Below are 13,851 nucleotides of genomic sequence, written 5' to 3'. Positions count from 1 at the left end.
AGAAACTTCAAGTTCTGTCATTGCCTGCCACTCTGGTTTTGTTCCTATGAGTATACATACACCTATAAATGAGAAGTCCACTGACTAGACAATTTTGACCCATTTGTTTATAAATGGGTCAAATAAATATTGTTCCATCATTTTGAACAACTTAAACATCTTGAAAGCAATTAAAACTATTTTAATTCAAATGATTTACATTATCAGAAGAATATTGTTTTTCTAATCAAATTTAAGGCATTAATTATATATAAGAATGTATATAAACGTATTTTTGTCAAGCATGCACTAAAAATCGTCGATCTACCTCAAATTCATCGTTGTATATTTGTTAATATGATTATTGGGCAAGTTCACGTTGATAAAAGAGATCTAACGGATAACGGAGACCGAGCTTGGTGGTGGAAATAGTAACGCTGCAACTGCTCTTTGGGCTGCAAACCAGTTCAGTGGTGGTCTAGCCACTGAAAAGAAGCTCCACAAATGGTCTGGTGAGATTGGCTCAAATGTCCTGTTTTTCTTCTTTAACGGAGTTGCTTATTGCACCGGTAGAGGTGAGGTACGTTTTTTTTTTTCAAACAAGCAAATGTGCAACCTTTACGGTTCATTATCAGATTGTGTATTTTTATTTGTTGAAAAGCTGAATTTTATTAACCAAAGGACAATTCGAAGTACATATTCACAACTCTGTGGGTTCTCTAGGAGTGAATCAACTTATTACAAAGATATAATACCAATGGTTATGTTGAAAAAACAATTGAACGATTTCACAGATTAATTGAATCAAATTTAAGCAAAAATCAACTTTGATGTTCTTATTAATCGAATTACAAATCGGAAAACAAACTGATTACAATTAACTATTGAGACAGAAACAAAAACGATTCGTAAAACTTAACTAAACTATCGATTAACCTATCTATTTATACAGATAATCGAATGTCGGTTGCTTGGAGATCAAACACAACTTGGCCGATACTCAATAACGAATTTGAATTGGATTCTGTTAATGAAAACTAGAACTTGTTCACATCAACCCTTATTCTTTTAGTCGTTTACAGAAAACACCCTAAACTCATCTGTGAGAATTGTCAGTTTACACCCTTATACTTCACAATCTCCACCTTAAAGTGACAATTATCACTTAATATCAAGAATCTCCAAACACCCTTTGAACTTAGTACCAGGTAATGATTTTGTAAGCATATCAGCAGGATTTTCAGAAGTATGAACTTTCAGAACTTCTACAGTACCTGCTTCAATTACATCTCTAATAAAATGCAATCTAATATCTATATGCTTTGTTCTTTCATGAAACATTGGATTTTTGGAAAGATGCAGAGCACTTTGATTATCACAGTAAACTGCAGCAATAGGATTACTTAATCCTAATTCAGTAACAAACCCTTTCATCCATATAGCTTCTTTTATTGCTTCAGTAAGAGCTATATATTCAGCTTATGTAGAGGATAAGGCCACTATATGCTGCAGTGATGCTTTCCAACTTACTGTACAGTTAAACAGTTTAAACACATAACCACTTAATGATCTGCACTTGTCTCTGTCTCCACCATGATCTGAATCAACAAACCCTTCTACATAAGTTTCATTTGACTCAGCCCTGTGGTATATCAGTCCTACATCTGTAGTACCTTTAATGTACCTCATTATCCATCTTACTGCATCCCAATGTTTCTTACCTGGATTGACTAAGTATCTGCTCACAACACTAACAGATTGAGCTATGTTTGGCCTGGTACAGACCATAATGTACATAAGACTACCAACCACACCTGAATATGGTATACTTTTCATCCTTTCAACTTCTTCTGTAGTTTCTACACAGTCACCTTTGGATAACTTAAAATGTTGAGCTAAAGGGGTAGACACATGTTTGACTTGACCAAAACCATATTTGTCAAGTATTTTGGACATATAGCCTTGTTGAGTTAACTTTAACCATCCTTTAGACCTGTTTCTTGAAATTTCAATGCCCAAAATTTTCTTTGCTTCACCTAATTCTTTCATGTCAAATTCAGCTTTTAATAATAACTTTGTAGATTCAATTTCTGACTTATCTTTGCAAGCAATTAGCATATCATCTACATACAGCAGCAGATATATAAACTGATCTTTATTGTAACATTTGAAGTAGACACAATTATCATAAGCACTTCTGCTGAATCCTAGCTCAATCATGTACAAATCAAATCGTTTATACCATTGTCTTGGTGACTGTTTCAGTCCATAAAGTGATCTTTTTAACAAACACACCAATTCAGTATTACCCTTCTGCACTTCAAACCCTTTTGGTTGCTTCATGTAGATTGTTTCTTCCAAATCACCATGTAGAAAAGCTGTTTTAACATCAAGCTATTCTAACTCTAGGTTGAATTGTGCTGTTAAAGCTAATATCACTCTTATTGAACTATGTTTAACTACAGGAGAGAAAACTTCATTGTAGTCTATACCTTCTCTTTGAGTGAAACCTTTTGCAACCAACATAGCCTTATATCTAGGGTGTTCTACACCTTCTTTCAATTTGAAAATCCACTTGCAGTCTACAAGCTTTTGACCTTTTGGTTTTTCAACAAGTTCCCAAGTGTTGTTTTTGTGTAAAGAAGTCATTTCTTCTTCCATTACTGTAAGACTCATTTATTTGTAGTGTACATAGGTGTAGTTAATATACTTGAAGTGGGGTTTTGGTTGTACATATTTAAAAGAAGGCAGAAAACTGGGCTGGGCGTTTTGTAGTGACCCGAACTTTTCCATGTTTATATATATTAATTGAGATTGATATTTACATGATTAAATATTTCCAACATGTTAAGCAATCAAACTTGTTAAGACTTGATTAATTGAAATATGTTTCATATAGACAATTGACCACCCAAGTTGACCGGTGACTCACGAACGTTAAAACTTGTAAAAACTATATGATGACATATATATGGATATATATATAGTTAAAATGATACTATGATAATTAAACATATCATTAAGTATATTAACAATGAACTACATATGTAAAAACAAGACTACTAACTTAATGATTTTTAAACGAGACATATATGTAACGATTATCGTTGTAAAGACATTTAATGTATATATATCATATTAAGAGATATTCATACATGATAATATCATGATAATATAATAATTTAAAATCTCATTTGATATTATAAACATTGGGTTAACAACATTTAACAAGATCGTTAACCTAAAGGTTTCAAAACAACACTTACATGTAACGACTAACGATGACTTAACGACTCAGTTAAAATGTATATACATGTAGTGTTTTAATATGTATTTATACACTTTTGAAAGACTTCAATACACTTATCAAAATACTACTACTTAAAAAAAAATGCATACAATTACATCCTCGTTCAGTTTCATCAACAATTCTACTCGTATGCACCCGTATTCGTATTCGTACAATACACAGCTTTTAGATGTATGTACTATTGGTATATACACTCCAATGATCAGCTCTTAGAAGCCCATGTGAGTCACCTAACACATGGGGGAACCATCATTTGGCAACTAGCATGAAATATCTCATAAAATTACAAAAATATGAGTAATCATTCATGACTTATTTACATGAAAACAAAATTACATATCCTTTATATCTAATCCATACACCAACGACCAAAAACACCTACAAACACTTTCATTCTTCAATTTTCTTCATCTAATTGATCTCTCTCAAGTTCTATCTTCAAGTTCTAAGTGTTCTTCATATATTCTACAAGTTCTAGTTACATAAAATCAAGAATACTTTCAAGTTTGCTAGCTCACTTCCAATCTTGTAAGGTGATCATCCAACCTCAAGAAATCTTTGTTTCTTACAGTAGGTTATCATTCTAATACAAGGTAATAATCATATTCAAACTTTGGTTCAATTTCTATAACTATAACAATCTTATTTCAAGTGATGATCTTACTTGAACTTGTTTTCGTGTCATGATTCTGCTTCAAGAACTTCGATCCATCCAAGGATCCGTTGAAGCTAGATCCATTTTTCTCTTTTCCAGTAGGTTTATCCAAGGAACTTAAGGTAGTAATGATGTTCATAACATCATTCGATTCATATATATAAAGCTATCTTATTCGAAGGTTTAAACTTGTAATCACTAGAACATAGTTTAGTTAATTCTAAACTTGTTCGCAAACAAAAGTTAATCCTTCTAACTTGACTTTTAAAATCAACTAAACACATGTTCTATATCTATATGATATGCTAACTTAATGATTAAAAACCTGAAAACACGAAAAACACCGTAAAACCGGATTTACGCCGTCGTAGTAACACCGCGGGCTGTTTTGGGTTAGTTAATTAAAAACTACGATAAACTTTGATTTAAAAGTTGTTATTCTGAGAAAATAATTTTTATTATGAACATGAAACTATATCCAAAAATTATGGTTAAACTCAAAGTGGAAGTATGTTTTCTAAAATGGTCATCTAGACGTCGTTCTTTCGACTGAAATGACTACCTTTACAAAAATGACTTGTAACTTATTTTTCTGACTATAAACCTATACTTTTTATGTTTAGATTCATAAAATAGAGTTCAATATGAAACCATAGCAATTTGATTCACTCAAAACGGATTTAAAATGAAGAAGTTATGGGTAAAACAAGATTGGATAATTTTTCTCATTTTAGCTACGTGAAAATTGGTAACAAATCTATTTCAGCCATAACTTAATCAACTTGTATTGTATATTATGTAATCTTGAGATACCATAGACACGTATACAACGTTTCGACCTATCATGTCGACACATCTATATATATTTCGGAACAACCATAGACACTCTATATGTGAATGTTGGAGTTAGCTATACAGGGTTGAGGTTGATTCCAAAATATATATAGTTTGAGTTGTGATCAATACTGAGATACGTATACACTGGGTCGTGGATTGATTCAAGATAATATTTATCGATTTATTTCTGTACATCTAACTGTGGACAACTAGTTGTAGGTTACTAACGAGGACAGCTGACTTAATAAACTTAAAACATCAAAATATAATAAAAGTGTTGTAAATATATTTTGAACATACTTTGATATATATGTATATATTTTTATAGGTTCGTGAATCAACAGTGGCCAAGTCTTACTTCCCGACGAAGTAAAAATCTGTGAAAGTGAGTTATAGTCCCACTTTTAAAATCTAATATTTTTGGGATGAGAATACATGCAGGCTTTATAAATGATTTACAAAATAGACACAAGTACGTGAAACTACATTCTATGGTTGAATTATCGAAATCGAATATGCCCCTTTTTATTAAGTCTGGTAATCTAAGAATTAGGGAACATACACCCTAATTGACGCGAATCCTAAAGATAGATCTATTGGGCCTAACAAACCCCATCCAAAGTACCGGATGCTTTAGTACTTCGAAATTTATATCATATTCGAAGGGTGTCCCGGAATGATGGGGATATTCTTATATATGCATCTTGTTAATGTCGGTTACCAGGTGTTCACCATATGAATAATTTTTATCTCTATGTATGGGATGTGTATTGAAATATGAAATCTTGTGGTCTATTATTATGATTTGATATATATAGGTTAAACCTATAACTCACCAACATTTTTGTTGATGTTTTAAGCATGTTTATTCTCAGGTGATTATTAAGAGCTTCCGTTGTCGCATACTTAAATAAGGACGAGATTTGGAGTCCATGCTTGTATGATATTGTGTAAAAATTGCATTCAAGAAACTTATTTTCTTGTAACATATTTGTATTGTAAACCATTATGTAATGGTCGTGTGTAAACAGGATATTTTAGATTATCATTATTTGATAATCTACGTAAAGCTTTTTAAACCTTTATTGATGAAATAAAGGTTATGGTTTGTTTTAAAATGAATGCAGTCTTTGAAAAACGTCTCATATAGAGGTCAAAACCTCGTAACGAAATCAATTAATATGGAACGTTTTTAATCAATAAGAACGGGACATTTCAGTTGGTATCCGAGCGTTGGTCTTAGAGAACCAGAAAATTTACATTAGTGTGTCTTATCGAGTTTGTTAGGATGCATTAGTGAGTCTGGACTTCAACCGTGTTTTCTTTAAAAATGATTGCTTAACATTTTAGTTGGAAACTATATATTATTAACATGTATATATTATGTGATATATTAATCTCTTAACATGTTTGATATTGTGTGATAGATGTCTACCTCTAGCACAAATCTCATTGACTCACCTAATAATAACGAAGATTCGAATATATATTGGACTGATTCACAAGTTCCCGAAGAAGAACCGGAAGAAGAATCAGAACCGGAAGAAGAATCAGAACCAGAAGAGGAGGAACCGGAGGAGGAAATAGAACCGGTGGGGGAAATAATAAAATGGTTAAGTAAAAGAAAATCCTCAACCAACCGACCAAGGTTAATTATGGTCAATGGTGTTTCCGCCAAGGAAGCAAAATATTGCGAGGATTACCAATTCTCCGATGAATCGGATTCCGACGAGAATTCCAATGATGTTATAGAAATTACCCCAACTGAATTTAAAAAGGCAAAAGAAAATAATAAGGGAAACGGCATAAAAATAGAGAAATCTAATTCCAACCCCGATGAACTTTATATGTATCGTCAACTCCCGAAGTCCTTAAGTTGTAACAATGACCCGGGAACCTCTAAACCACCAGGTTTTTCTAAACCAATGTGGAAAACGACTGCTCGTATTAGGGGAACATCATATATCCCTAGAAACTTGGCAAAACGATTCAAAACCGAAGAAGAAGAAACAAGCGAGTTGGAATAAGATAGTTGTATTCGTGTGGTGTAATATATGTAATATAGTGTGCTTATGCTTTATGATATATGTAAAAATTGCTTGTATTAATAAGAATTTTTTTATGAATCTAACTCTTGTCTATTTTACAGTATAAAAACACAAAATGGATAGACAACCCAATATTTTAAGAGACCTACCCGGAGACATGATTGATGAAATCTTGTCTAGAGTCGGTCAGAATTCTTCGGCACAACTATTTAAGGCGAGATCAGTTTGTAAGACATTCGAAGAACGTTCCAAGAATGCCTTGGTTTATAAAAGGCTTTCGTTCGAAAGATGGGGGATATCACATTGGGAAATCCATAAGTTACGATGTGTTTACTTTGACGCATATATTACGGGGAACCCAAATGCTATTTTACGCAATGGGTTAAGAAATTATTTTGACTCAATATATCCGAATATTGGACTTCGTGATTTAGAAAAAGCGGCTAACATGCAACATAAAGAAGCATGTTATGCTTACGGATTAGTAATGTTCGCTTCTCACCAAAGTGAGAACAAGAACATCGGGCTACAACTATTAAACAAAACGTTCTCACAAGTGACGGAGTCGGTAATTGGGGTAAGAAATGAGGTTTTTAGATTGTTACGGGACTGTTGGACAATACGTAACCCTCGTCCCTTTGACGACGTTACAACACGCAGTCTTATCAACGGCCATAACGGTTATGTTCCACAAGACCAAGGATGGGAAGTAATCCTAGTAAAACCAGAATGCATGACTTGTTTCTGGACGTATGAATTACGTGTCTTTATTGCCTTTGCTGAACGACTTGTGTACTAGCTAGAATTATCTTCACAACCATCTTGTATCAAATTTATTGTGTGATATATTTCATGCTATATGTAAAATAAGCGGTATTGTAAGTTTGTAAAATATTGTGTAAAAGTTTGAACGCGAAATATTATTATAATCAGTTTTTCATATAGAATTGTAGTAGTTGAATTGTATATTAGCTACTAAGTATGAACTTAACGGGTAGGTACTACCCGAATTTAAACTTATAAAACGCTAATATGAAGAAAAAGCTTTTATAAATGAGTTCATATTATGCTACGAAATACTATTAACTACTCTTAATATTCTGTATGATTAACTTGTTCCATTTGACTATTTTGAAGGAAATGGCACCGACTACTCGACACACCGTGAATATGAATGAAGAGGAATTCCGTACTTTTCTAGCTTCAAACATAGCCGCAGTACAGGCTGCGCTACATACCAACAATAACCTTGGATCTAGCAGTACAGGAAATCGTGTAGGATGCACCTATAAAGAATTCACTGCCTGCAAACCTTTAGAATTTGATGGAACTGAAGGACCGATCAGATTGAAACGGTGGACCGAGAAGGTCGAATCGGTGTTTGCCATAAGTAAGTGTACTGAAGAGGACAAAGTGAAGTACGCTACGCATACCTTCACAGGTTCTGCGTTAACATGGTGGAATACCTATCTAGAGCAAGTGGGACAAGATGATGCGTACGCACTATCGTGGTCAGCATTCAAGCACTTGATGAACGAGAAGTACCGTCCCAGAACCGAGGTCAATAAGCTCAAGACAGAACTTAGAGGGTTACGAACCCAAGGTTTTGATATTACCACGTACGAAAGACGATTCACAGAATTGTGCCTATTGTGTCCGGGAGCATTCGAATATGAGGAAGAGAAGATCGACGCGTTTGTGAAAGGATTACCGGAAAGAATCCAAGAAGATATAAGTTCACACGAGCCCGCCCCCATACAACAGGCATGTAGAATGGCTCATAAACTAGTGAACCAGATTGAAGAAAGAATTAAAGAACAGACTGCTGAAGAGGCCAATGTGAAGCAAGTCAAAAGAAAGTGGGAGGAAAACGGTGATAAGAATCACCAATACAACAACAACAACAATTACAACAATAATCGCAACAATTATCCCAACAATCGCAACATCAATCGCAACTACAACAAACGGCCCAACAACAACAACAACAACAGTAACTACAACAATCATCCCAACAACAATAATAACCGCAACAACAACAACAATCAGAAGCAGCTATGCCAAAGGTGTGAAAAGTATCACTCGGGGTTCTGCACCAAATTTTGCAACAAGTGTAAAAGAAATGGTCATAGCGCGGCGAAGTGTGAGGTCTACGGACCAGGGGTTAATAGAACGAAAGGAACAAATGGTGTCGGAACGAGTAATGGCGGAGCAAGTAGTGTCGGAGCAAGTTATGCCAATGTAGTTTGTTATAAATGTGGAAAACCGAGCCACATTATTAGAAATTGCCCGAACCAGGAGAACACGAATGGACAAGGCCGCGGAAGAGTTTTTAATATTAATGCGGCAGAGGCACATGAAGACCCGGAGCTTGTTACGGGTACGTTTCTTATTGACAATAAATCTGCTTACGTTTTATTTGATTCGGGTGCGGATAGAAGCTATATGAGTAGAGATTTTTATGCTAAATTAAGTTGTCCATTGACGCCTTTGGATAGTAAATTTTTACTCGAATTAGCAAATGGTAAATTAATTTCAGCAGATAATATATGTCAGAATCGAGAAATTAAACTGGTTAGCGAAACATTTAAGATTGATTTGATACCAGTAGATTTTGGGAGTTTTGATGTGATAATCGGTATGGACTGGTTGAAAGAAGTGAAAGCAGAGATCGTTTTTTACAAAAATGCAATTCGCATTATACGAGAAAAAGGAAAACCCTTAATGGTGTACGGAGAAAAGGGCAACATGAAGCTACATCTTATTAGTAATTTGAAGGCACAAAAACTAATAAGAAAAGGTTGCTATGCTGTTCTAGCACACGTTGAGAAAGTACAAACTGAAGAAAAGAGCATCAATGATGTTCCCATTGCAAAAGAATTTCTCGATGTATTTCCGAAAGAATTACCGGGATTACCCCCACATCGATCCGTTGAATTTCAAATAGATCTTGTACCAGGAGCTGCACCAATAGCTCGTGCTCCTTACAGACTCGCACCCAGCGAGATGAAAGAACTGCAAAGCCAATTACAAGAACTTTTAGAGCGTGGTTTCATTCGACCAAGCACATCACCGTGGGGAGCTCCTGTTTTGTTTGTCAAGAAGAAAGATGGTACATTCAGGTTGTGTATCGACTACCGAGAGTTGAACAAACTTACCATCAAGAACCGCTACCCACTACCGAGAATCGATGACTTATTTGATCAACTACAAGGCTCGTCTGTTTATTCAAAGATTGACTTACGTTCTGGGTATCATCAAATGCGGGTGAAAGAAGATGATATTCCAAAGACTGCTTTCAGAACACGTTACGGTCATTACGAGTTTATGGTCATGCTGTTTGGTTTAACTAATGCACCACTTATGAACCGAGTGTGTGGACCATACCTTGACAAGTTTGTCATTGTTTTCATTGATGACATACTTATTTACTCAAAGAATGACCAAGAACACGGTGAACATTTGAGAAAGGTGTTAGAAGTATTGAGGAAGGAAGAATTGCACGCTAAGTTTTCAAAGTGTGCATTTTGGTTGGAAGAAGTTCAATTCCTCGGTCACATAGTGAACAAAGAAGGTATTAAGGTGGATCCGACAAAGATAGAAACTGTTGAAAAATGGGAAACCCTGAAAACTCCGAAACACATATGCCAGTTTTTAGGACTAGCTGGTTACTACAGAAGGTTCATCCAAGACTTTTCCAGAATAGCAAAACCCTTGACTGCATTAACACATAAAGGGAAGAAATTTGAATGGAATGATGAACAAGAGAAAGCGTTTCAGTTATTGAAGAAAAAGCTAACTACGGCACCTATATTGTCATTGCCTGAAGGGAATGATGATTTTGTGATTTATTGTGACACATCAAAGCAAGGTCTCGGTTGTGTATTAATGCAACGAACGAAGGTGATTGCTTATGCGTCTAGACAATTGAAGATTCACGAACAAAATTATACGACGCATGATTTGGAATTAGGCGCGGTTGTTTTTGCATTAAAGACTTGGAGGCACTACTTATATGGGGTCAAAAGTATTATATATACCGACCACAAAAGTCTTCAACACATATTTAATCAGAAACAACTGAATATGAGGCAGCGTAGGTGGATTGAATTATTGAATGATTACGACTTTGAGATTCGTTACCACCCGGGGAAGGCAAATGTGGTAGCCGATGCCTTGAGCAGGAAGGACAGAGAACCCATTCGAGTAAAATCTATGAATATAATGATTCATAATAACCTTACTACTCAAATAAAGGAGGCGCAACAAGGAGTTTTAAAAGAGGAAAATTTAAAGGATGAAATACCCAAAGGATCGGAGAAGCATCTTAATATTCGGAAAGACGGAACCTGGTATAGGGCTGAAAGGATTTGGGTACCAAAATTTGGAGATATGAGAGAAATGGTACTTAGAGAAGCTCATAAAACCAGATACTCAATACATCCTGGAACGGGGAAGATGTACAAGGATCTCAAGAAACATTTTTGGTGGCCGGGTATGAAGGCCGATGTTGCTAAATACGTAGGAGAATGTTTGATGTGTTCTAAGGTCAAAGCTGAGCATCAGAAACCATCAGGTCTACTTCAACAACCCGAAATCCCGGAATGGACATGGGAAAACATTACCATGGATTTCATTACTAAATTGCCAAGGACTGCAAGTGGTTTTGATACTATTTGGGTAATAGTTGATCGTCTCACCAAATCAGCACACTTCCTGCCAATAAGAGAAGATGACAAGATGGAGAAGTTAGCACGACTGTATTTGAAGGAAGTCGTCTCCAGACATGGAATACCAATCTCTATTATCTCTGATAGGGATGGCAGATTTATTTCAAGATTCTGGCAGACATTACAGCAAGCATTAGGAACTCGTCTAGACATGAGTACTGCCTATCATCCACAAACTGATGGGCAGAGCGAAAGGACGATACAAATGCTTGAAGACATGCTACGAGTATGTGTTATTGATTTCGAAAACAGTTGGGATCGACATCTACAGTTAGCAGAATTTTCCTACAACAACAGCTACCATTCAAGCATTGAGATGGCGACGTTTGAAGCACTTTATGGTAGAAAGTGTAGGTCTCTGATTTTTTGGAGTGAAGTGGGGGATAGACAGATTACGGGTCCGGAGATTATACAAGAAACTACCAAGAAGATCATCCAAATTCAACAACGGTTGAAAACCGCCTAAAGTCGACAAAAGAGCTACGCTGACATTAAAAGAAAAGATATAGAATTTGAAATTGAAGAGATGGTCATGCTTAAAGTTGCACCTTGGAAAGGCGTTGTTCGATTTGGTAAACGAGGGAAATTAAATCCAAGGTATATTGGACCATTCAAGATTATTGATCGTGTCGGACCAGTAGCTTACCGACTTGAGTTACCTCAACAACTCGCAGCTGTACATAACACTTTCCACATCTCGAATTTGAAGAAATGTTTTGCTAAAGAAGTTCTCACTATTCCGTTAGATGAAATCCAAATCAACGAAAAACTTCAATTCATCGAAGAACCCGTCGAAATAATGGATCGTGAGGTTAAAAGACTTAAGCAAAACAAGATACCAATTGTTAAGGTTCGATGGAATGCTCGTAGAGGACCCGAGTTTACCTGGGAGCGTGAAGATCAGATGAAGAAGAAATACCCGCATCTATTTCCAGAAGATTCGTCAACACCTTCAACAGCTTAAAATTTCGGGACGAAATTTATTTAACGGGTAGGTACTGTAGTGACCCGAACTTTTCCATGTTTATATATATTAATTGAGATTGATATTTACATGATTAAATGTTTCCAACATGTTAAGCAATCAAACTTGTTAAGACTTGATTAATTGAAATATGTTTCATATAGACAATTGACCACCCAAGTTGAACGGTGATTCACGAACGTTAAAACTTGTAAAAACTATATGATGACATATATATGGATATATATATAGTTAACATGATACTATGATAATTAAATATATCATTAAGTATATTAACAATGAACTACATATGTAAAAACAAGACTACTAACTTAATGATTTTTAAACGAGACATATATGTAACGATTATCATTGTAAAGACATTTAATGTATATATATATATCATATTAAGAGATATTCATACATGATAATATCATGATAATATAATAATTTAAAATCTCATTTGATATTATAAACATTGGGTTAACAACATTTAACAAGATCGTTAACCTATAGGTTTCAAAACAACACTTACATGTAACGACTAACGATGACTTAACGACTCAGTTAAAATGTATATACATGTAGTGTTTTAATATGTATTTATACACTTTTAAAAGACTTAAATACACTTATCAAAATACTTCTACTTAAAAAAATGCTTACAATTACATCCTCGTTCAGTTTCATCAACAATTCTACTCGTATGCACCCGTATTCGTATTCGTACAATACACAGCTTTTAGATGTTTGTACTATTGGTATATACACTCCAATGATCAGCTCTTAGAAGCCCATGTGAGTCACCTAACACATGTGAGAACCATCATTTGGCAACTAGCATGAAATATCTCATAAAATTACAAAAATATGAGTAATCATTCATGACTTATTTACATGAAAACAAAATTACATATCCTTTATATCTAATCCATACACCAACGACCAAAAACACTTACAAACACTTTAATTCTTCAATTTTATTCATCTAATTGATCTCTCTCAAGTTCTATCTTCAAGTTCTAAGTGTTCTTCATATATTCTACAAGTTCTAGTTACATAAAATCAAGAATACTTTCAAGTTTGCTAGCTCACTTCCAATCTTGTAAGGTGATCATCCAACCTCAAGAAATCTTTGTTTCTTACAGTAGGTTATCATTCTAATACAAGGTAATAATCATATTCAAACTTTGGTTCAATTTCTATAACTATAACAATCTTATTTCAAGTGATGATCTTACTTGAACTTGTTTTCGTGTCATGATTCTGCTTCAAGAACTTCGAGCCATCCAAGGATCCGTTGAAGCTAGATCCATTTTTCTCTTTTC

The sequence above is a fragment of the Rutidosis leptorrhynchoides genome, chromosome 2 (assembly GCF_046630445.1).
Source record: "Rutidosis leptorrhynchoides isolate AG116_Rl617_1_P2 chromosome 2, CSIRO_AGI_Rlap_v1, whole genome shotgun sequence".
In the NCBI taxonomy this organism is placed as follows: Eukaryota; Viridiplantae; Streptophyta; class Magnoliopsida; order Asterales; family Asteraceae; genus Rutidosis; species Rutidosis leptorrhynchoides.
Note: the sequence above shows the minus strand (reverse complement) of the source record.